The 25,320-nt window shown below is 42.7% G+C and overlaps 1 long non-coding RNA gene across 1 annotated transcript in view; it reads left to right on the plus strand.

Annotated features, from left to right (window-relative positions):
* LOC127060107 (uncharacterized) overlaps positions 1-14,402 on the plus strand; it is a 38,842-nt gene extending 24,440 nt beyond the window's left edge. The window contains exons 2-3 of the long non-coding RNA XR_007778739.1: positions 2,470-2,551; positions 14,324-14,402. This is a non-coding gene — a long non-coding RNA (uncharacterized LOC127060107). The remainder of the gene's footprint in view (positions 1-2,469; positions 2,552-14,323) is intronic.
* Positions 14,403-25,320: the final 10,918 nt, after the last annotated feature.

A 25,320-nucleotide genomic window follows, 5' to 3' on the forward strand; every position in this document is an offset into this window, starting at 1 on the left:
TTCAGGGCCAGGCTGCAGCAGGTGGCTCTGGACCTTGGGAAGGTGATGGGTTAGGTGAGATATGGGGTGCTCACCCTAATCAGGGACATCTTCCCTATTGCTGCAGCACCTGTTGTGCCCATCCCACTCGGAAATCAAACAGCTCCCCTGAACAGCACTGAAACCACTCACCCTTCACAAACAAAGGACTCTAAATTACACAGGGAATTTTGTTTATTTTTGTAAAGGTGCATTTACATTAACGGAAGGTTGCAAACATTCAATAACAGATACATAAATATAGGCGGCACATGACAGGAGTCCTTAAGAAACAGTCCTTGCAGGAACATTCCCCTTCAATGCTTTTTTATTAAACATTAACTTCCAGAATCTTAACTGATAGCTTTACATGGCTATGCACTTTGTGAGTACCTGCCATAGCTATGGCTATTTAAACAGTTTGGAAAACAAGTATTGTCTGATTCAGTTCAGTAGAATTCAGCTCACATGAGATGTGGGAAACACCTTGTATCAGCTGAGTGAACTGAAGGAAAAACAAACAAGACCTCTTTGCTTTTGTGTTACCCTGTTTGGCTGAATGATATGGCTCTGCTTTACCAACAATAAAACATGTAGTGGTTGAAGTTACCCCTTGGATCTGAATTCTCAGGGAGGGAGTGGAGGTGGGAGTACACAGCTGAAGTGAATCTTCTCCAGTCCTGGTGCTAGTTCAGGAGCCATGGGGAAGTGAATGGGCTGGCTGGCACCAGTGGCCTTTTCCCTGTCCCACAGACTGACTTTGACCCAGCTCTGAGAGCCCTGGGGCTGTGGCTTGGGACACTGTGAGAGAAATATTGTGGCAGCCAATCCCAAAGCAGATCCCCAGAGCTCCTCCACACACACCATCACACAGCAGTTTCCTAAGGAAAATACCTAAGTACAGCAGCATCACAATAAATATCTCAAAGTCTCCATAAATAAATAAATAAATAATAAAAATTGCCCTTTCATGATGAAAAAGGCATAAATTAAAATATTAAAATTATATAAAATATTTAAATATTTAAGTGCCTGTCTTTCAAAAAATCAGCATGTTTCAATCATTATAGTGAACATGACTGCTGTTCTAACATCACTTTTTATACTTATATTTATATATACAATGTATCTCTCTATATATAAATATTTTTCTACCACATTCCTGAGGATAAGTTAGTTGAGTCACAGTCTGGTTGCAACAGAGTTTGCGTTCTCCTTTTCTTCTCAGCTTTGGACTAACTGCTCTCTTTAGGCATTTTGAATTTTCTCAGAGAGCAATCTCAAGAACTTGTCTAGTGTGTCCAGGAAGTCATCCCATGTTACTTGTGCAGTCTGACATTCTTTATCCAGATCCTTTAAAAAAAAAGACGCCATAATTCAGCCATGTAACTTGGATATCACATTGAAGTCTATGGTATTTGATACCTGAACTGACAAGTGGGCTGTAAGAGCCCACAGAGTGTTTTGGAGAGCTGGGTGAGCTGCCCTGGAGGCTCCAAGGCAGGATGCTGATGTGTGGGTGGCAGCTCATCACCTGGCAGCACGCACAGCTGCTCTGAGCCCCAGCTGTCCCAGCTTCTACTCTCATTTGAGGTTTTTTTCATATTATTATCTTCCTTGCAATTGGAATTACCACAGGAAAAGATGTCAGAGTGTGATCTAAGGGAGAAGGTCGATGTATTTACACCCTTTCTAATCATATCATTTTCAGAAGAAATTTCTAGTGTCCACTACAGCCAGCTCAGTGCCATCCCAGCTGCCACACCCATCACTGAACAGCCTTTGCTGATTATTTTGCTATTAAGTACCACAAAGCCAAACTTACTTTGGGGAGGATGTTTCTGTAGGTGTCAATTCTGCTCAGTTTTCTGGCAATGAATTTGCTGTAAGTGTCAAGAGCTGTCAAGGTGCTAGTAAAGGTTTTCAGGTGGCTGTACATGCATCTCTCCATCTGCAGGGATAGGGAAGAGTTATTTCAACAGTAATAATTGGTAGCATAAAAATAAAACATTGTATCCCAGGAATTTAAATACCCATGAAAATAATTACCTACAGGAATGAAGAGCTGTGTTTTCAGCACTAGCCCTGATTCTGTATTCAGCCATTTACTGGACACCAAATTTAGGAGATCATAGTACAATTTATCATTTTCATATAAGAACATGCCAGGGTCCAAAAACTCCCAACTGCCTCAACTAAGTTGCAGATGCCTCTAGAAACTGGACATATAAAATTTGGATGTCTTCAATTCTGGAGATATTTGTGTCTTGAGGAAAAAGAGGGCCAACCCTGCATTAGGTCATCATGTCTTGCCTTTGTTTCTCTCTTGAAACTGGGTCAGAATTGTCTTAATGAAATAAAAGTAATTATTGCTGCTGGTGTGAATTTTCAGCTTTTCTCCCTGAAACTAAGAGAGACTGATGCCATTTGTCTTCTGTTCACTTTTAATAGGAGATGGGCAGCTGTTTCTCATTGGTACTCCTCGTGGCCTCCATAAAAACTCATTTTTCCACTGGATTTCAGGAAAGTACAGGTCAGTGAAATAAGTGGGTCTGTGTGGGATGTGGATTAAACACTGTTCTAAAACTAAGGGATCAGAGTGAGTTTGTGAGGTTTTCAAGAAGATGCTGGTGAACATCTAAGACCCTTGCCTATTGAGAGAAGTACTGAAGCATTTTAGCGCTGGCAACAGCTTTCTGTAGCTGCTTGCTACAAGCAGGAATTTTGCAAGAATCTCTTCTTGCAAAAACTTTTCATTTCCCTAGATTTGTAAAGCTATCTTACTACTATTAGAATTCTGAATTGGGAAAGAAATGTGGGGGATTTAGACAATAATTTTAAATAGAAGTATGTGGTTGCTTACCGTAGCATTCACAGTTACAAGGCTGGGAACCTGCTCAAGAGAAAATGAAGTCAGTAACTTCAGAATAGACCCTGGAATAGAAGGGCAGCTAGGGAAAAATTGTTCAGATTTAAGGAACTTACTGCATTTAAATTTAGTTTCTTCATATCTTGGAGAAGTTCTCGAATGATAAGTCCCACGAAACTCCTGGAGTCCTCCTCCTGCAGTGGTGCTGAGCTGCCCAGCACCCCTAGACCCAGCAGAGCCACAACTTGGACCAGCATTTTGAGAGCCAACTCTGCTCCTCAGCTGGGTGAACTGTGTGTGGCTCTGCCTTGGGCTCCTTTTATATACACAGTGCTGCAGGAAATGATTAATATCTCACCACAAACATGCTCTTGCTAAAGGGGAGGCGGGGAAGAGTTACCTGAAGAATGGAATTTTATTCAAATGAGTAAGAGTCTATGTACTTGGTGCATCAATTTTATAGACTATCTACTTGAGCCCCTTTGCAATATGTATTTCCAAGGCAAACTGTACAACCCTTTAGTGTGGATAAAGTGTAGACAGATATCTGGATCTATCTGAAGTTATTAGAGCATGTATATGTAGACTATACACACACATATAGACAAATATGCATGCAATTGTGGATGCTGGAAAACTAAATTATTGCTTTATATTAGTTTCTCAGCACTTCCAAAAATTTGGAGGTAATTTGAAGAAAATGTACACGTTTCCTCTGAAAACTAGGGTTCTAGTTCTCAATATCAGTAGATTTATGTTTTTTAAGATTTAAAATGAAATGACCAAAATTATTGAGTAGAGTTTTTGCAGGGAATTCTGTCTAATTCAGGAAATCTATTACAACTTGACTGAGTCAGGACCAAGACCTCAAGGTGTTGATGTTCTTAAGAAAGGCACTGTGGCCTCAGGATAGGTTTTTCAGCTGTCTATGGAGAAAATAAACTGAACAGTAACTGAGAAATTTTGCAATCAAGCTTCATTTAATATGGGTAGGGCTGCACGGGACTAGCTAATTATGAATATCAAGCGGGGAAATTCAGTAAAGAATGATTCAGAAGTCTGCTGACCTGTGATTATTAAAAAAAAAAATCAGATTTCATAAGAACAGCTGTCCCTTGGGTTGCATTAGAGGAAGATCTCCATGGATGCTGCAGCCCTGGCAAAGAGAGGTTAGATCAACTATTCCCTGGACAGAATGGCTGTGTCATCTCTCACTGACTTAGCCTGGGGCTACAAGTGAGGATTGGAACCAAGCTGTAGTTTTCCATGTTCTATTTAACACATGAAAAAAGGTTTCCAAATCAGAGTGTTACCAGGATATTTATTCACTCCTGAATTATTGAGGATGCACTTGTGGGTGCTGGGTGAGATTGTAGCCATATCCTGGGAAGGGAACCTGCTACTCAGTATTTTCCCCATACCTAACACACTTCCAGAACCAGTAGTAGAAGTACCCACTCTGTCATCCAGAAATTTTGTTAGACTGTACTTTTCTCTTTAATACAATATTTCTGATGAAAATCCTGACTAATACTGGACCCAGACCAGATCCTTACAGCCAAGGAGAGGTATGACCTTCCAAGCTGATGATGAATTGCTTGTACAGTGATATATTTAATGCAGAAATTTCTGTTCTTTTCACCTAGCTTGCTTATGAAAACATGCTTGGACAGAAAATGTCAATGAATATTTTTCTACTAACCAAAGCAGAAGTCCAAGGAGCAAATTACTTTTAACAAATGTTATGTATGACACAATCTGCTTTGCCCTCTTTGTGTTTGTTATTGCTCTCTAGGAATGAAAGAAATTTTAAAATCAGACTGTCCCTTGAGCATGCTGTGCCATTATTCTGGATAGACCACGCTGAGTGATCTTCAGGGAAGGCAACAAGGAGGGAGCTCACCCTACCTGCAGGTGCTTTATCACCTTCAGCTCAGGGAACTGGATCTCCCTTTTGCTTTCATTCCTGTATGGTCAGATATGTTCAGATCATGCACAATTTTGCATTTTTCCATTTTTCATATGCTTTTTGTTAAATTCACTGAGTACATTCCTCTCCTGAAAAGTCAGCCCTATGATAAAAATTCTCTTTTTTCCAGTTGTATTATGAGAGCCCTTGCACCATGACAAACACAGATGACACTGTGAATTTGGATAGTCTTTAAAAGATGTGAAGTAAGAGGCGAAAGGAGAAAGCCTATCTCACACGTCAGTGTTATATCAGATCACATCATCAGCAGGCTTTCTGCCAGCTACCTCCGTTTCTCCATATCTATATGGTTCATCTCAGGAGTAGTTTCCAGCAGTGACCCATAGTTTCCTCATAATTTTACTAGTTTTTCAGCTGTGCTTAATAATTCCTTCCACATTCCATCAATAATCTATGACATTTCTCTGGTAATTCCCAGAGAAATTATTTAGTACAGCTGTCAGGGTCATGCATATTTCAGGATTAACTTTTTACCATCCTGGACATACTTTCATCCCCAGGCAGGGGACATGATGTGCAGGCAAGGGCTGGAGGTTGGCTGAAAATCAGCTAACAAGTGTAAAATGTATTAGTAAGAAAACTTCAGATACAGCAAGTGATTTACAACAGGCTGTGAGTACAAAGGAGTTACTCATGCAATTGGTTACATCCTACCATCAGGGCACTTGCCAAAAACAACAGAATCCAGTGTTAAAATCTGAAGTGATAATCTGAGATAAATGCCAGGACTATGACTTTTACAATTACTTTATTGGATTCAGTCTAGAGCATTAGAGTATGTACATAGCTGTGCTGAGGAGACTGTGGAAAAACAGCGTAGCTGTCTGGGGCCAGCATCATCACTCTGAGGGAGTATTATTTGGGTAAAGGCTTTTACAAGACACTTTGTTATGTTTGCAGTGATGTGCAGGACAGAATAAGATGTCATGCATTACATCTCCACAGTTTGCTTGTACATCCTGCAGGGAGTGTGCACATTTATAAAATGGGAGGCAGGAAGAAAATAAATTAGAAGAAAAAAAAAGACAAAAATCTGCAGCAGGCCAACCCAGCTGATGTTTGTGATCCTTCAGTGATGCTTGGCCACTCTGTGTGTGTATGTTTTGGCCATTAGCCTCCCTAATGATGGCACTTTATGCCTTGTCCTCCCAAGAGCCCATCACACTCAATTCTGATAAGGATTGTCCCTAGTTTATGATGCAAAAAGTTCATTATTACTTTTATTATTATTATATCTGGGTCAGGAAACTGCCTGTGAAAACTCCATTGTTCTGCCTCCATTTGGTAGGAAATAACCCACAATGATAAAATGTTTCACCCTCTGAAAAAAAATGTCTTCAAACATTTCAACATTTTAGTCCCCAGCCTGTAATGCCAGGAGCCCAGCAGTCCCTTCACCCTCACCCACATCAAGGAACAATTTAACTGTGAGCAGCAGTGTCACCCCAGCTCCATACTGACTACTTTAAAATGCTCCATTTCGAGAAACATCCAGGGCCAGGCTGAGCCAGGTGCTGAGCTACCTGGTCTGAAGATGTCCCCACCCATTGCAGGGGGTTTGAAATAGATGAGCTTTAAAGGTCCCTTCCAACACAAATTATTCTATGATTATATGAAAGCTCATCAATCACCTTATTTTTAGTAGAAAAGACTGATAGAGAACTGGTTTCCAGATCCTCCCACAGCTCAGGATGAACTGATTGCTCTATAAGCAGCTCCTCAGCTTTCTACAAGTCCCAGGCTGTTTTTATCTTCCTCCACTCCCAGAAATTCCCACAGTACTCTGGATTTTCCAGGATTGGCAGCAGTCATCCACAGTCACACTGCAGAGAGTCTTAGAAGCTAAAAAATTAATTGCATGCCCTGCAGACTTGGCTATGGTTAGTTCACTTAAATAATTTCTGTGAGGGGATATTTTTATGAAGACAGCTCTTGTGTTTTGTTGACCAACTCTCTTACATACATCCGGTTTACAGAATCTTTGCTCCAAATTTCTGCAATCGATGAGTAATAACAGCTGTGTGTTTGTGGCAAAGGAAGGCTCTCAAAAAGACAACCCAGTTACAGAGGGCTCCATCGTCAGGAAACAGGTTATCCTCTACAGAGACATCTCAGAGTCTGGCCCATTCTATATTCTCTATCTGTACTTAAAGTCTCTCCAAAGCCTTAAACTTCAAACTGGAAGAGCATTTTGCAAAATCATTAGCACTGAATCGCTGTGACAGTCTTGTCAATCTGTGAAACAACAAATTCCTTCCAAATAAGGTACAAGTCTGTTCTAAGAAACCAGCAAAAGCCCTTTCTAGGAAGCAGGGTACCTCTGGCAAGTTAGCTGTGTTGACCTATATTGGAGAGTGGAGTAGAGGAAGATTTATGTACAGTCATCAGTGCCAATTTCACCAGCCCATGAGCTATTTCTGTATGCTTAGAGGTGCCTGAAGGTGTCCAAAGCCCAAGTTCTCTTGGTCATGGAGAACAGTGCTGGAAGACACAGTGGGAGGAAGGATGTCCTCTGTTCTGGCTCCAAACAGCATCTCATGTTAATGAGATGGATTTAATTTCTGTATGTTTCAGGCCATAATCCAAGTGGCAAGTGAGCCCACACCCACAGCCTTCTTTGCTGTGCATTACATAGTCACATAGAGAAGTGTTTGATTTCTCAGTAGTGATGAGATTACTGGAAACCAGGTGGTGAAACATGGGTGAATCAACTGCTGTACTTCAAGACACTAAATTACTCTCATACTCAGCTTCCCACTAAACTGAGCTGAAAATGTAGTTATTTTTGGGATGCTCACTTTGGAATGAGCTTGTGCGAAATGGTGCATTTCTTCCATGCTCAGTAATCTCGATTTATTTACTCTTCTTCCAATTGCTTATTTTGAAATATGTATATATTTGCAAACATATAAAACTTTCTCCTGGAACTATCAATACCAATTATTTTGTGATCTTAATTAAATAATTAAGTTAATTGCATTTACTCAACCAAATTCCTGAGGGAACAAAGGAGTAGAATCATAGAATCATTGAATGGTTTGGGTTGGCAGGGACCTTAGGATCCTCTCACTTCTCCATGGGCAGGGAACCATGAGCAGAATAAGAGAAATATTTGTGTCAGAAAGTTAATGTATCTCACCTAGGTTTTATTTCCAGTTTCTCGTGGAAGATTTACAGATTTTTTTTTTTTCATAAAAATCACAAGTGCAGATAGCAAGTGCTTTCTTGTGTCATTAGTAAACCCTTTGTGAGATCAAATGAGGACACCAGAGAAGCAGTGATATGAGAGCTTTAACTTTCAATTCTGATCTACATGCAAATTCTCACTGCTATGAAATGTAGCTCTGCAAAAGTTGCTCAGAGTCATGTGAAGAATTCTAGATTTTAGAAGGGGTCTTGGGGTTGATCAGGCTGATATGAAAATGCAAAAAGGGGGTCTCCTGATGGGCTACAGCCTGGCTGCTCCCTCTGTTTTCCATCCAACCATCTACTGCATTCAGACATGTCTAGGCAGATTCATTTAGCCAGTAACAACAAAAGCCATAACATCAGGTGTATTGGATGGATCAGTCTTATCTTCCCAAAGGAAGTGTGTCCTCCAGTGTACATAACCTCCTACCCCTTTGGGATCCCACTGCTCCAGAACAGAGCCCAAAATAGGCATTCGTGATTCTTCTGCTATTTGCTCCCATGTGGCCAAGAAGTAACTCAAGACATTTTGTGATAATCTATGCAGTTAGTAGAAGAGCTATTTATTATCACTGCTTTTCTGGTTTTGCTTTTTTTTTCTTTTCTTATTTTCAAACTCACAATGAATTTGGTGCATTTGGTAGTGGCTCTGACAAAATGGGAAGTACAGTGGGTGTTTACATTTATAAATACTTTCATGACATCAGCTTGAGATGGCTGTAGCAGCACTATGTGAATGAGAAACTTTATTAATAGCATGAAGGGAGGAACACAAGCCAGAAACCATACATCCAAAGAAAAATCAGGGGAGGTCCATGAAGTTACCTGGCAGACAAGAATGATTTAAGTCGAGCAAGAAGTTTGGGATGTTTTGCATTAAAAATGCAAAACAGAATTGAAATTATTATGACAATCTGATGGTCATCAGACTACTGCCAACGATGAGGGTAAAAATCAGATAATTTTCTTCCAAGCTCCTTCTGATGTGGCAGGCAGCCTTAGGCATGCTGGGACCCAGGTGGCAGTGGGCAGGACTGGAAACTCCTCTTCCCAGATATGGTGAGCTGATGGTGCTCACAAGTCATGTGGTATTTTCTGTTTCAGAGGAAAAATTCCACCCATGCACAGTAACTGTAAAGACAAACAAAAATAAATTTTTACAAGTAGTTGTGAATTTTTATATGAATATTTTCCATTAAATGGACTTTTAAACTTCAGGAAAGAAATTATCATCACAAAGCCACAGCTGTTTATAGGATCCTTGTAGCCAAAGTTTTACCTGGGAATTTTTTACAGGTTTATCTGGCATAAAATTGACCTGGTAAAAGATTTCACAAATCCAATTTATTGTCTGTGTAGTGAATTCTTTGACCACTTTTTATACCTTATTGCAAATAAAACCAAATTTGAACACTGAGAAGCTTATCTTAAGGGTCCTTTACAAACTAAATTATTCTATAATTCCTAAGAAATGGAATCCTAAAATGTAATTTGCTTATGTGTTCATATATTAGTCTCCTTACATCGTGCTTTCAAACTTTCTTTGTTGTATTTTGCCTATTTTTTCCCATGAAAAATTTATGGAACCTGTTTTGCTCAGGGTGGATCTCTCTTGGGTGGCAGTTTTTCTAAATTTTAAGTCGATTTTTTGCAAGCTTAATCATCCCTTTAAGTAATTTTTTCCCATGTAATTTTGGGGTTTGTTTTACCAAGTAAACCAAACCCCAAAATCCCAGGCAATGTAACTTGTGCAGTCACAGTGACACCAGCATGGTCAAGAGCTCCATGAACTGCACTGTATAAGGCCATAGAGATTTCAAACAAAAAGTAATTTCATATTCTCAGTCTTAGTAAATATCTTTTTATACTAGGTCCTATTTTTAGAACCTACTGACATCTTCAAGATGAGTCAGCATCCCAGTCAACATGGAAAATGTTGTCCTGGTGATTAAACATTGATATGTCTGTTGAGAAAAGAAAATGACAGCTAACACATGAGGCTTCCCACAAAAGGCAAAAGATGGATCTTTTGGAAGTGCACTAGGAAAGAGCATCACCTCCAGCTTGGTACAACCAGTGGGATTCAGTGAGATGGAAAAATACCTGCAGCTGTGTGGGAGCTGCTGATGCACCCCAGCTCCTCAATGGCAAAAATGCAGAGAGTCAGAGGTTAAAGAGCCAGAGGTTAAATATGGAATTTGTGGAGCAAATTATCTCAAGGCACTTTGTGGCTCCCCAGCAGCTGCAAGAAACCCTGCTTGGGAGATTAATCACATCCTTTGGAAGTTTCTAACATCTCCAGATCGGCTGAGAGGAACATCAATGTTTAGAATTGCTATGCTAGTTTTAAACAAACAAGAAGAGAGGCCATTTACTAACTCGTTTCAAACAACCAAGATATTTTTTCTCTGTGCCTCCCAGATTGTTTTCCCCACAGAGCTATGGAGAGGGCAGCACACAGCTCATACCCATCAGGGCACACTGAGCAGGCCAAGGCCCATGGCAGCATTCCCATGGCTGCAAGAAAACTGATGTGACAACACAGAGGTGAGAAATCAAATATGGATCAATGTCAGTTTGCTCTGATTAGGAAAAAAAAGGGGGAATTTTCAGGTTGCTGTGAGGATTTCAGTCCGGTTTTCCACATCTGAGTACTGAGAAATAGGTTTCTAGATCTCATTTGATTGTCTAATGAACTACTGAATTCCAATACCTCTTACCCTTGGGAAAAGAGAAGTAGGTTCTGGGGGTAAGTGTGCTGCTTTAAAACAACCAGCAGACAGTGTCTTTACCATCATTATCCAGGAGTGCCACAGGCAGCACAATGTGCCTTTTGCTTCAGTGCTGCTGGCTGGCACTTCCCACTCTGCTCCTCTGGAAGGCAGAAGGAAACATTGCTCTCCAAGGAATGGCTTGATCTGTATTAGGAAAAGATCTTGAGTTCTCTTGAGTGCTTAAAGGCAGCTGCTTTAACATTCAAGCAATGTTTTCAAAATACTGACATAAATGGAAAATAAAAGACTTTGCTATGGAGAGCATCATGTGCCTGCGTGCAGCAGTGACCTGGGAGAGTTACCACTCCAGGGTGAAAAGAGTTTTGCTCAACAGAAACAGTCCTCAAGTCAATAAAAATGCCAACTCACTCTTTGTTGTACCCAGTTGGGTTATATTTCCTGCATGTGTGTCTTTGCTTACCAGCACTGGGGTTTTGTGCCATCTTCTTGCCCAATCACTCATCATTGTGAGATCCTAAATTGATGCCTCATACTCACATTCAGAGAGTACTTGGCATCACTCCACTCCTAAGATTCCACTCATCTCCTTTTGCAGAGGATATTAAGCAATGAAGGTCTTTGCTACTTTGTTAATTCTGGCTTTAAATGCTGCTGCTGAAACATGGTCTTGTGAGTAATTAATTGTTTCATGCAATGACTTTTCCCTTTGACTGAAGTGATCCAAACCCCTCATCACTTTGGGTTTAATTTATGCCCCTTTTTGCACATTGAGTCCTGCATCCATTCATTGAGACTGGGATTTGTTTCCCTTACATCCATTTTATTAGACCATACAGTCTATTTTACTCCCTTTCAAGAAATAATATTTGATTCAAAATATTAATGAAAAATCTACTATTTAGAAAAATCTACTATTTCTCTTAGGTAACAGCTACTTTTGCTGTTACCTTGGTAAACAGTGAGTTTTCCCTGTGCAACAAACTCATTGCTGATACTTCTACAATATTTTAAAAGACCATATAAAGGTTCAGCTCTGATATCCATACCTCTTTTATCTTTGTTTTTGAATGGTTTTCTAAATTCTTAACCTTGCTATTATAAAAGTTTAATGACCAATCAATTATATCTTTTAATTAAACCAGCACAAATAGGCAGCTGGCAGATGATCATGGCAAGAAGGCAAATGACATCAAAAGCCCTGATAGACTGGGCTAAAGGGCTTTTTGTCTGCAACACAAATGCTTGTTTAAAAGATGTTCCATTTGAGTACAAGCTAATAGAAAATCATGAATGAATATGTGAGATAATTGATAGGAATAAAAAATTTTATTAAAGGCATTTCAGCCTACACTCTCAGTGGGGATACTTCTGCAGCTCTTTGACTTCTGATGCTTTTAGTGGAGTTGACGCTCTCCCAGTTGTCTGAATAAGCTACTGACAGCAGATGGCATCTTCCTCAAAACCAGAAATCAAAAAGGGATTGCTACAGGAGAAAACAAGGTGGAAAGCTCATTACCCTGCTCTGCCAGTCTGCTGCTATTGATAAGGTCACATCATGGATCAACAGCAAAATGTGGCCATGAGGGCTCTCTGTGCTGTGCCTGTGCTCACTCTCTATGCCTATGCTCACACAGGCTGGTGAAGCACAATGTTTTATTGGAGCACTTACAGCTTGAAAGAGCCTGGATGCTTTTTGAATAATAGGGTTGACACTTACATGGCTCTTCAGCAGGAACAGTTTCTTTACACCACTGCACAACCTCACTGCCCACACAACTCTGCCATGAACAGGTCAGCATTCAGCTGCCTCCAGTCAAAATCTGTGGCAAAATTATTTTATATACATTAGATATCACTTAAAACTCCACCTAAAGTTGAGGAGTTCTGAGCTTTTGGATATTCACAGGTCTTGGCTTTGCCCTTTACTTACTTTAGAGGTGTGGCTCATGAGCTGCAAGCTGAACCACAATACCTGCATTTGTTCACTATCTAAATCCAAAGAGAAGAGCTTTTGTCTAACGAAAGCTCAAAGGTCATTACAGTGTATGTTTATATCTATATAAAGAGATTGAAACTTTGCTTCCAGTCTGATGGAGGTGTAACATAATTTCCTGCAGCAGCATTAAGCTCTTCTGGCAACAGTAGAAGTGTGACCAGAGCTTGCTCTGCTTTATTGACAGGATCTTTTTGGATTTGAGCTGTGAGTATGTCCTCTAAGCCAGAAGAGGTTAAGTGAATATCACTTATTTTCCTAATGTGATTTCAGCATAGCAGGCATGAAGGGTTATGGGATTAAATTACTTCTGTCAAACTCTGATATTTTCATTTGTTGCATAACAACCATAGAACTACTTGTTTTCTCCCTTCTTACTGTAATGTAGAGGGAGTGGGTCTGGGATCTAGTTTTTTAAAAAAACCCTTCTTTTTGCTTTGACTTTGCAGCTGGGGCAGCAGCAGAGCAGCAGAAGCACCTGTGCACTCCTTGCATAAACCCACCAGAAGTAGTTCAGAGAGTTAATGGTAATGAACGGATGTAAACAGAAACCAAGAGAATAAACTAGGTCATCATACCACTTCTTATCTAATGCTTGTTGGTATTTCTGTATCCTCAAAATGAAATGTTCTATTTTCCTTTGTTTTTTCACAGTCAATCAACTGAGTTTTCCTGTGAATAGTTGAATAGAGGTCTTGTCTCTAGCTTGTTCCTTACAGCCATGAAGATTTTGGCACTAAGGTCATTGACCTCAGCTAACAGTGATGCATAGGTGACATTTTATGAAATTAATGAGACGTACAAAAATTTGCCCTTGGTAAATTGATTCACCTTCGTTTCCTTCATTTAGCCACAATACACTTAACTAAATCTTCAAGGTCAAGAAGATTTAGAGAGCTGGCACCATATTGCCATATTTGTGTAGCTTTCAGCAGCAATTGGAACCATTCTCTTGGCTATGAGATGCAAAACAGATTTATTGTAATGGCAGTCCTAGCTCTTCATCTGGATTTGGGCTGTGAGATAGCACTGATCTGTGTGCTGTCCCTCTGGTAAATAAATCCATGCCCATGCTGAGCACACTTGCTGCCTCAGCCCTTAGGCAGAGGCCCACAGTCCTCTATATGAGATGGCAATGGGGAGTATGAGGAGCAGCTAGAGGGGCTCAGCCTGGAGAAAAGGCATCTCAGAAGGGACTTTTTCTCTCTCCAATTCCCAAAAAGGAGCTTGGAGCCAGGTGGGGTTGGTCTTTTCTCCCACAGAACAAGTAGCAGGACAAGAGGAAATGGCCTCAAGTTTTACCAGGGGAGGCTTAGATTGGTTATCAGGAAACATTTCTTCAGACACTGACAGAAGCTGCCCAGGGCAGTGGTGGAGTCACCATCCCTGGAGAGATTTGAAAGGTGTAGCTGTGGCACATCCTGGGGGCATGGCTTAGTGGTGGGCTTGACTGTCTCAAAAGCATTTACTAACTTAAAGGGTTCTATTAGTCTGGTGCAGAATAGACTTAAATGCCTTCTCTTCCACAGGTAGGAAAAAAATAAAATGGCAGAAGACGAGGCTGGTGATGAAGAAGAAGACAAAGAAGGAGCAACTGCAACTTCCAGGGTAACACATTAATCCTTCTTGCTATCTCTAATGTTCGGAGCAATGTGGAACACAGCAGGGAGTCCCTGAGAACCGCCAGTGATTTAACGGGGCAAAGAAAGGGTTTGTTAATGAACGGGATAATTACTGAGCTGCCGCTGTCCGTGGTGCTGGAGGTGTCGCCCGAGTCCCCGGGGACCAGCCGTGCCCCAACCACGATCGCCTCATTTCTCTGGTCTTTGCAAGCACCCGAGCAGGGGCACACCCGGTGGGAAGGGCCTCGAGCTTCCTGCGTGGCGTCAGGATTGGGAGGGCTTGGAACAGCTGAGAAAAAGTGAAAGATGCCTGCAGGGCTAGAGAGAAAAATTAATTATTCTTCCTCAGACATGTTTTTGCATTCCAGGTCTAAAATAACTATCTTAATGTTCATAAAGTGTACTGAAAAAATACCTTAACTCTTTCTATATTATTTGTCATAAATCTGTCAGCTTCAATTTTAGAAAATTAAAGTTGAGAAACTAACTCAGCTGAGATCCCCGGCCAGCCACTTAAAAGGCACTTTCTTCCAGAATGTCATAATACAGTAAAACAACTACCTCAATGACAGAAAACTCCATGATGGGAGAGTTCACACCCTTCTAGCTCTGGGGAAATCCAGCCATGAGCTGGGAAACCACAGACTTCACAAGTTTCACTGTTATAAAAAAAAGATTCATCTAAATTTTTGATGACTTGCCAATTGATGACTTGTGGCCTTTTCATGCTCTTAGACTTGATAAATTGGATGACTGTAGTAGATAAAGAATTGGCTGATGGTCGCACTCAAAGAGTTTTGGTAGCAATGGTAATTGGCTGGCCAGTCACCTCTGGGTTGAAATGAAACCCAAAGAAAAGATATAGGAGAAGACTCAAGGTGTGAATACAACCTTCAAATCAAAGTAAATAAAAAAAAACAAACCACAGGAACAGAGAGCAAGGAGCTTTCAACATTAACAAAGGGAAGGGGAGCTTCTACTCACAATCAGACAGGGATATTTTGGAGCTGGGTGTGTTGTGGTTTGATAGGAGACAAACTCACTTAGCAATATAAAGCTCCAAAGAAACACTGAGAAATTATGGAAACAATTCAAACATCTTTGTGATCAACACAAAAGGAAAGCTGAAATAGCATCCTGAATAGGTATGATCTTTATTTAGCAGATTCTTGCATTGATTCCACCAATACATTCTGAGTTTCACAAGGAAAGAATGATGTTTAAAACATCATAATTCTGCAATGAAACAATAAGGAGAAGACAAGGTTATAATCATAAGAAACCAGAATGGTAGACAGCTCTGCTACTGGAATGTGAGGGAGTGCTGAGTCACTCTGTATTAGGTGCTGCCATAGTAACTATTTACCAGCTGGTTGGGAATGAGGACAAACTGAAAAACTTGAAATAAAAATAATGTAAATCCCGGCTTGAAATACATTTCATATGCTTTTTAAAAATATTTAACAGAATGGAATACTTCTGAAGGTTTTTATATTAGTGTTACTTGGGTCAAACAGATTATATTGGACTACTGAATAGACACATAAATGTATTCAAGCAAGAAATAAACTAATTTCTTCCCAGCTAGGCTAATGTTACTGTATCTAATTGTGAGAGCAAGTAGGAGCTGCTTTGTATTCATGGGGAGGTGATAGAGTGCCTGTTCTCTACAACCCAGCCTAGGCTGTGATGCAAACAGAAAAGATGAGAGTTCTGGTAGTAACAGCTTCTGGGGTGGATTGGAAAACGTAACTCAGTTCAGAGAGATGTAAGCTCAGATTCCTTGGCCAGTTTTTCCTGATGTTGCCCTCTGCTCTGACTATTAGGAAGGTCATGCTGGTGGTGGCTTTAATATCTTGGTGGCTGAAGGTCCCCTGCAGGAGAGCTAGCTCTGGTGTAGTAGTGATTTGGGGCACTTCTGTGAATCATAAGATTCTGGGTGGTTTCCTAGCATGGAAAATTTCAGCATCATTATGACAGTTGTCTGTCACTGTGACACCTCCAAAGGCAGAACATCCATTACTATTATACCAGTAAGTGAGAGCACTTAAACTGCTGTTGAGGTGTGGACAATTTCAGAAAACCATAGGTGGGCCTTTTGATAATCAGTTTGGCCAAGTTTGCCTAGGACTTACAGAGAAGTAGAAAGCTAGCGAAGGTTTTAAAGTCAAGAATTAGAGAAAGGTTTATGAGAACTCTGCAGAGAGGCAGGAAGTTTGTGGTGAAACACAGGAAGTCACTTGTCTTTTTTTAATCTGTGTAGGGCTTGGAGGAGCTGCTGCAGGAGGTGCTGAAGTCAGGAAAGCTCTGCTTTGCAGAGCATAGGCAGACACCTTGTGGCTCCCCAAAGAAAGGGCATGGAGGTCCAGGTGGGATTTGTTGTGCCAATGATCTTCCCTCCCATGGTAGATGAACAAAAGGTGTTTCCAGGACTCATTGTGCAACCACCTACTCAGATCTTTTGCATCAATCTCAGTGAAGTTTTGGGAGCTGGTACTTTTCAGCCAGTTTCCTCTGACCCCTCAACTTCCCTAAGGAAGTATTATTTAAAAATACTTGTCTCCTCAGAGATCAAGACATCCTGAATCATAGAACATTTTGGGTTGGAAGGGATCTTTAAAGGTCATCCAGTACAACTCCTCAGCTATGAGCAGGGACATCTTCAACTAGATCATGTTGCTCAGAGCCCTGTCCCACCTGGCCTTGAATATTTCTTGGACAATTTGTTTTGTTGTATCTGTTAGCTTCAGTATTGAAATTTCCAGCTAACAGATTCCAGGAGTCCAGAAGCAAGGCTCAGTTAAGGACACTGGTGGTTCAGGGAGAAGTCTGGGCTTGCTTAGACACAGAAACTGTAGGATCCAGGTAGCCTGCAGAAAATGAGACATGCTAACAGCCTTGCAACATAAAAATTGCCACAGAGAGGCAGGTAAAAATTGGCATAGAAACTGTTTTTTTGTTTTCAAGAAAGAGAAGGCTGTAGGAATAGGTTACAATTGTTCTTAAGTAAATTAGATTGTGCAATATTTAATCTATAATCTATCTCACTCTCAAGCAAAACAGATGACAGTAGAAATTATTTTGCCAAGTCCTAGTTTATAGCTGCTATATTTGATTTGATGACACTTGAAGGTGTAGCTGAAGTCCCAATTACTTTAGAGGCATTTACTATGAGAATTGCAGCCTGAGGAAGCAGATGCAGTTCTCTCTGGTTTCCAGCTCACTTGTTAGAGTGCTTGGTCATGGTTTTCTGCCTTGAAATTGTGAGTGTTGAAAGACAAAGAGCCGTTGATTAAAAGGGACATGACAATTTTATAACAGATTTCAGGAGTGGGCAGTGATGGCTCTAATACAAATTACATCAGGTTTAATCAGCTTCTGGGCTTCTGTACACAGGAAGTTCTTTTAGATCCTTCCCATATTGAATCAGAAGGAAACCACATGGTGAATTTTTTTTTGCCATAGAATAGAAATTCTTAATTTTCATATGCTTCATTTTCACCTTTGAGAAAACCAAAAACTTTTAACTACAAAGGAAATATGTATCCTTCACAGCTGTAATCATACCTGAACTAGTGCTAATTTCTGGTACAAGCAGGGAATTGTATTGGTGTATCTTGGCCTATGTTCCCAAAGAGTTAAACAGCTGCATATCACAGCTTGGAACAGGCAGTTTTGCCTGCTGTGCAGACCTGCCATGTTATTGACTCAAAGGGCTGAATAAAAAGACAGCACCTCTTCTACCCTTTGGCACTCCCATCCTGTTTGCTCCACTGGCACTCTGATTCCCAGAGGGATGCAAGACATCTTCTCACCACTGGTGCAGCCCTTTTAACACCTTCTGCAAAGCCCTTCATGAGCCATGGAGCTGGGACATCAGTTTTTTACAACTAGATTGTTTAGGGAACAGTCAAGAGTACAAATCTGCTCTTCTCTGCTCTCTCCATGTATTTAGTATCACGCACAGATTGCGTTTTTCAGGTTTTTTTTAATTTAAGTAGCCACGAGCTGTATGATGATGAGATGTCTGGAGGCAATGCCGAGCTGTCTCTGCTGATGAAGCTGGCTGTGTTTCAGCATCTCTGATGAGCTTTAGTACCGCTGTTGTGCAGGTCACTGCCCAGCTGCAATTTCATCGGCCAAAGGTGAAAATAAAGCTATAAAGGAGTAAGTTTCTCGCCCTCGCTCCCCACGCCGCTCATGGATCGCAGGGGGCAGGGATGTTCTGATGAGCATCCGCGCACCGCCGGCAGCATAGCCCCTTTTAGGAGGGATCTGGAGGGCTCGGCTGGATGGGGAGAGGAGGAGGGCTGCTAAAAACACCGCCCTCCGCCGGGGGAGCGGCGGGGAGTGTGCGGGGCGCGGCGGAGCGGGCCGGGCCGGCGGGGTGCGCAGTGCGCGCCGCAGTGCGCGGAGCGGGGCGCAGGGGCCGCGCCGCAGGGATGCTTGCCCCGCTCCTGGGCTCCGCGGGCTCCGGCTGGCTGCTGCTGGGTGAGTGCTCCCCCAGCCCGCCTCGGCTGCGGGGTTTGTCCTTCTCCCCGCCCCTCTCCCTGGTTCCCGGCTCCTTTCTTTCTCCGCAGCGGGTGGGAACGCGCTCCCCGCCTTGGCACGGTGGTACCGGCCTGAACCCTCCGAAGCGGCCTCTGGGCCCGCGGTCCGGCTTCCCATGGCCGTCCCTGCTCCGGGATAAAGGGTATTCCAAGCTCTTTAAAGGGAGGAGGCAGGCGGGAGCGGCGCTCTGCATGGGGATGGCATGATGCTCGGCGTGATGCATGCGGCGGAGCCGGCACCATGAGCCGCTATGGCAGTGGTGCAGAGAGTTCGGCGGGATGCATTACATAATATCTCTCAAATTGTCCTACTGGTTTGTTCCACCAGTCCATCTCTGGTAAATTTGTTGGGGCACTTTGTCTATAGTGGGTATGTGAAATAGGGCGGCGCGCTTGGAGGGGTGTGTGCGTGTTAAGAGCTGATGGGCAGAGGGTGATGCTGGCTCCCATTGTTTTGTGGGCAGGCAGTGACGATTCCAAGTGGGTCTGCGTTAGGAAATTCTTGCGAGTCTGAAACAGGAGGATTTCTGTGAGGTATTTAAAGGTTCATCTTGAATTGATCTGCTGTGCTGATTTGAAATTGACTCCTTTGAATCTGTTTGAAGTGCCTTTTCTAAAGAAAGGTAATGTTCAATGTCTGTGCAATTTCCCCCTTTATGTATCAAAGAGCTTCCCTCTAGACAGGCAGACTTCCAAGGAGAAGAAGTACAAAGGGGAAAATTATTTTAAAAGACAATACCTTAGCATCATTAGGTAGATGTTCTGAGGGGAGTGTTGATAATGGAAAAGATTGTAATTATTTATGTTCATGCCTACTTGCTATTTTTGATTATGAAAAATGATGTTTCACACTGAAAAAAAAGGGAACCTAAAATTGCTAGCCTGAATTTTGCCTCTGAAAATATCCTGCTAGCTCTCATTAAAGGCAGTGGCCTTACAGCTGCTTATATCAGCAGCTTAAATCAGCTTCTTCAGAACTGTAGCAAAAGTCATGCAGTGAAATATGGCCCAGAGGGAATTACATGGGTGAAACAGAAAGGAGGACTTGGCTGGGAAGCTGTGGGCAAGTGTTTGTTACTGTGTTTTGGGCCCCAAGGCCCCAGGGAATGCTCTGAGCCACATTACTGGTTGCACCAGGCTTGTTTATGACAACAGCAGGAGAACAGGACCCACTGGGAACAGATCTCTTGTGTAAGCTCCTACCCTCAGTCCTCCACATCTGCCCTGAGGTATTGATTTCTGTGCTTCACATCTCAGTGTCTCAGCTCCTCTCTTGTGCATCTGGCTATCCCAAAGTGTGTGTCTGGGGCTTCACTTAATGCTGTGCTCTCTTTATTTTAGCGTGGACATGACTTTAGCCCAACCTTTCTGTCTGCAGAATAGGTGCCCTCAGAATAGAGGTGTGCTGTTATTGCCTCTTGCAGTGGCACTGAGATGTATGCCACCACAGGTGATCTCTGAGAGATGGATCCCACCAGAGCCAATGGCTCTGCCTGACCTGGCAGTGTGGCACCTGCTCAGCCCTAGAGCAGCAGCTGTTGCTCTCATGTCTGGTTTTGGCTTTCTGATGGCCCCATCCCATCAGTCATGTTGCAAAGGAGTAGCTGTGCTGATTTACTGAACAAGGGGCTCCTTGGCCATCACAGCCCAGTGAAGCATGCTTCTTTAATTCAAATTCATTTCTGGTGCCATTAGGAAAGTTTTAACAAGTTGAGAACAGGTCTATAATGTTCATCTCAATGAAATAATGGTAGAAATCAGTGAAAGACAAAGCCAACATCTCCTACTGTGCAGTCTTGGATGGTCTGATGGATGCAGAGAGTGGTAGAGTAAACAAAACACAAACTCAATGGCAAATTCCCCTAGGGATTTGAACATTGCCGGTTTGGTTGAAATTTTCCAAGAATTCACTTACCTCTTGAGCATCTGGGATTTCCTACTTTTACTCCTCTGCTCTTCTCTTTCATGTGGCTGCACCCATGAACCTCTTGCCTGCCCTATCAGCCATGCCTTACAGAAAGGAAGTCTTTGTTCTCTTGCCTCCTGGCAGCAGCTGGAGGCCAGGCAGGCAGCTGCATTCATGTGTGGAGGCACAATGAGGGAAATCTGCCATCACAGTGTCCCTTCTCACCAGCACCAATGCATCTCCAAACATTTCTCAGTGCATGTTTGCAAAGGGCTGGGAGGTTCATCTGAGGTTACAGTAGACCTGTACAATCCCACTCCTGATCCTGGCTCTTGTGCAGTGACACAGGAGTCCTTGGTGATGCTTTGTGTACAGAGGAGATGCCCAAGGCTGCTCAGCCTATCCTGTGGAGTGCCAGGTGCTGCACTGGAGGCAAAGCTCATGGTGTTGGCTGAGGTATATTTAGTTGCTTTTATTCTCCATCCCTCTATTACTGCTCCATTTGAACATTTGCTAGATACTATCAAAAGGAAAGATTAGATACATTTGGATTTCTCTGCTCCCTCACAGAAAAAGATAGGACATAGCAATTTTTCTCTGCTGCTCCTGACTAATCTGGATATTTATTTGATTCTTGTCTCCACAATAGAACTATGGATATTACAATTACATTCAAGTAATAAAAATAGGAGGGAAGCTTTGAAGACAGATGGTAAATGGAATTAACTGGATACCCTCAGAAATAGGAAAGCTGACTTGGGAGTGAGCCAGAAACAAAGAAATACAACATTACATCAGTAAGGGTATAATTGCCCTTTTGATGTCACCAAACACTGCAGAGCACCAGAGGGTTTAAATGTTTCATTGTGAGTACATTTCTGAGAGAACTTTGAGATAAATACCTTGTTCTTCCTTCATCACTACACAGTTGCAGTCAGCACCTGGACATCTTAAAGGTAACTGGAGGCAAGTCTGGATGAGATGGAAAGAGATGGTGGGTAACGTGATGCAGGCAGTTATCCTTTGGTGGGTTCACAGGCATTCAGGACAACGCTTTTCCCATGACTTTGTTCTTAACTTTGCTACATTATTTCTTCATATAGACCCAAATAAATTAACTTACTCACCCTCTTTCTGATCAGAAATCAACATGAAAGAAAAGCATCTGTTAATTTATACTTTTACTTTTAAGTGCTCTGCATACATTCTTTGGGGGTAGGCCAGTACAAGTAATGAGGTTTTTTCCTTCACTGCTATTTCTATCTCCTGTGCTACTGTGTGAAGCCAAAGCCCTGCAGGTCCTTGGCACTGGGGACCCATCTGTCCCTGCAGGGCTGTGGGTGCCAGGAGCAGGGACAGCTCAGAGGAGGGACAGTGCAGACCTCTGCTCCTGCAGCTCATTGGTCTTGTCCCGTCTGGAGAAGGTACTGCTGGTCCAAACTGCTCCATCCTCTCACCTCTTCTCCCACTGTGCAGGAGGGTTTATAGAGCTTGGGAACCCAGATACCCTCTTACCCTGTGAAACCACTCAAATAGAGTGGAGAACGGTGTATCAGAAAGCATGTGACCATAAAAATATAAATAAATATGCTTGAAATATACATGTAAAATCCTTGAATCCCCAGCAGGGACCCTCACACTCCTTTCCACACTCTCCTCCATTTTGCTGTGAGCTATGATAGGCTCTCCAAGAGCTTTTCTTCCCAGATATGCTGATTCAGAGTCTTTTTGGAGACTTCAAGGAACTGAGCGATGATTCTGTACAGCATGATACAGGGAAATGTTCTGCTGGGCTTGGATTTATTGTAGAGTGCCACCAGGATTTAATGATGACAAGTCATTTGCTGTATCAAAGCCTCCTTGCACCATAAACATTGTCACAGAGCCTCCAAGGTGACCTGAGGTTGGTGGGAAGGTGGGTGAGGAAGCAGACCAGGGTCTTTGCCTCATTTTGCTTCTTCCTATGCTCAGTACATAGGTAGAATTATAAATATTTTCCATCCTACTGAAGACTGCACTATGGATAACATGGTAGCTGGTGGTGAGAAAGTAATACACTGGGATGAGTGGGGATTTTCAGTCAGGAAAGAGTGTCAAAGCCACAGGGGTAGTTCAGCACCTGCGAGCTGGTCTCCAGCTTCTTGCTGCAGCCATTCTTCAGCATCCTTTACTCACTGCTGGGGCATTTGCAAGCCCCTTCTTGTTCTGGGCTGAGTCCACAGCAAGATTTTGGCAAGACCCCATGGTGATTCCCCCACAACCCCCGGATTAGTCAGCCACACAGGGGGTTTTTCTGTCTTCTGTGTTGTGTGGGATATTCCAATCCCATGAACATGGAAAGAAGCTAAATCCAACCAACCTGTCCAAATCATTTTCTTCCACACCACAGGAAGAAAATGTCACTTGACAAAAAAAAGTGTGTCATTCAATGGAAATCATGGTTTCTCTAGGAAAGCCCCAGTCAGGGAAGAAAAGTCTTTTTATTGAGACCTGTGTGCCATGGTTTTGCAAGACTGCAGCTCACATTTCCATTTGCTCAACAAAGTGGCTTTGGTTGTGTAGATAAAATCTCAGAGACGACGCCGCATGTGAACTGCAGTGAGGAGTTTCCACTAAGCACTGTGCAGTCATGCTGCAAAATCCGTGCTGGATGAGTTGACCTCTTTGAGACTAACAGCTCCAAAGGACCTGGGGGTTTTTGGGTGACTTTTCCCACTGAGGCCAAGTGTGTTGCTTGGTCCAAGAGCAGAAATTCAAAATGCTAGGTTCTTTGAAAAAACAACCTCAGCAAAGGGTCTTTTGCCCACTGTTGCCTGTGGCAGAGGTGGAGGGTTACCTGTGTAAATCCATCTTTTAGTGGCCAGATTCTAGGAGACTTCTCACTGCTTTCACTGGTGAGGGCTTTGATGATGGCAAGGAGGGGAGCATCAGTCCCACACCTGGGAACAGACGCTTGGATGCTCCACTTGGCCGCCTGAGTTTGTGTTTTGACCACAGAGGAACGACAGCCATGCCAAAGCTGTCAGCCAGATCAGTCACTGCAATGGGACTCTTTGCTCTGCCAGAGGAGGTTTAAGTTAGATATTAGGAAAAATTTCTTCATGGAAGGGGTGGTCAGACATTGGAACAGGTTGCCCAGGGACATACTGGAGTTGTCATCCCTGAAAGTGTTCAAAAATATAGATGTGGTGCTAGGGGATTTAATTTAGTGGTGGGTTTGGCAGTACTGGATTGGCCATTGGACTCAATGACCTTTGAGGGCTTTTCCAACCATAATGATTCTGTAATTATTAAAGTACAACTTTGGGTTAAGAAGCAGAAGTGCTGAGGTGGCAGGGACTTGGTGTGTGGTGCCATGTAAGCTGATCCTTCCACACAAGTGTGACTGTCCCTGCTGTGAACATACATTCATTTTGGAAAGTTCTAGAAACTACTAGAAAATCTTCCAAGTTTCCTCTCATATTTGCTTATGACTAATGCAGATCCTGCTTATTTGGATGCCAACATGATGTCTCAGCCATGCTATTTATTTTTCCCCTGTGTTTTCACTCCAGCCAATGGCACAGCCTCCTCTCTGGGACAGTTGCCCATGGGGCAGATCTCTGCCCTGTCCTGTTCTGCTCCTGGGGCTGTGCCCCCTATTCAGCCTGGCGTCTTTTGCCTCTGGAAAGGATGGCTTTTCCCTGCTGCTGAGAGCATGGGCAGTGCATGGATAGGTGCAGAAGGCACCACAGCTCACTTTGGGCTGCTGCTTGATGGAAAATTGCACAGCCTTCACTGCCTTTTCTGGGCAAGCCACTGTGCTTGTTCATGGCTGAGAATCACAGGGGCTGGCTGAAATGACCTTTCCTTCTCCCACCAGTCCTTAGGAAATTGGGGCTGAGCTGCCCCCATGCACAAGGCAGAGCAGCCCCTGGGCTGTGCTGACATACATGGGCCAATGACGGTGCCCAGGAGGGACGGGGCTCAGGAACAGCCTCCTTTGGGAAGGCCCTGCACATTGTAAGGGTCAGAGCCCCGCTCCTCTTTGCCTCCAGAGCAACAAGCAACTCCTTTCCAAGGGCTATGAAATCCCTAAAATCAGCTTCAGGAGCCATACTGGCATCGCTGTGACCTCTGGGGTGTCCCACTCGCTGCTAGATGGCCCCAGCCAAAAGCTACAGCAGGCAAAGCACTGAGACATTCGCTAAGTTGGCATTCTTTTTATTTTTTCCCCCATCTCCAAGGGCAAGTATGAGCTGTTCGGCACAGGAACCAGCATGCAGATTGCCAAACTGATTTAACTTTTTTTTTTTTCCTCTTTGAAAAATTATCTAGGAAACAGTCAATCATTCTGCTGTTGATTGAAGTGAGTTGGAGGTGATCTAAGCAGTCAAATTACAGAAGGCAGGAATGATGCAGACTTAATGTCTTTTCTGCAGAAAACAGTACTTAGTTATAAGAAGTGG

This window comes from Serinus canaria, chromosome 13, assembly GCF_022539315.1.
Source record: "Serinus canaria isolate serCan28SL12 chromosome 13, serCan2020, whole genome shotgun sequence".
In the NCBI taxonomy this organism is placed as follows: Eukaryota; Metazoa; Chordata; class Aves; order Passeriformes; family Fringillidae; genus Serinus; species Serinus canaria.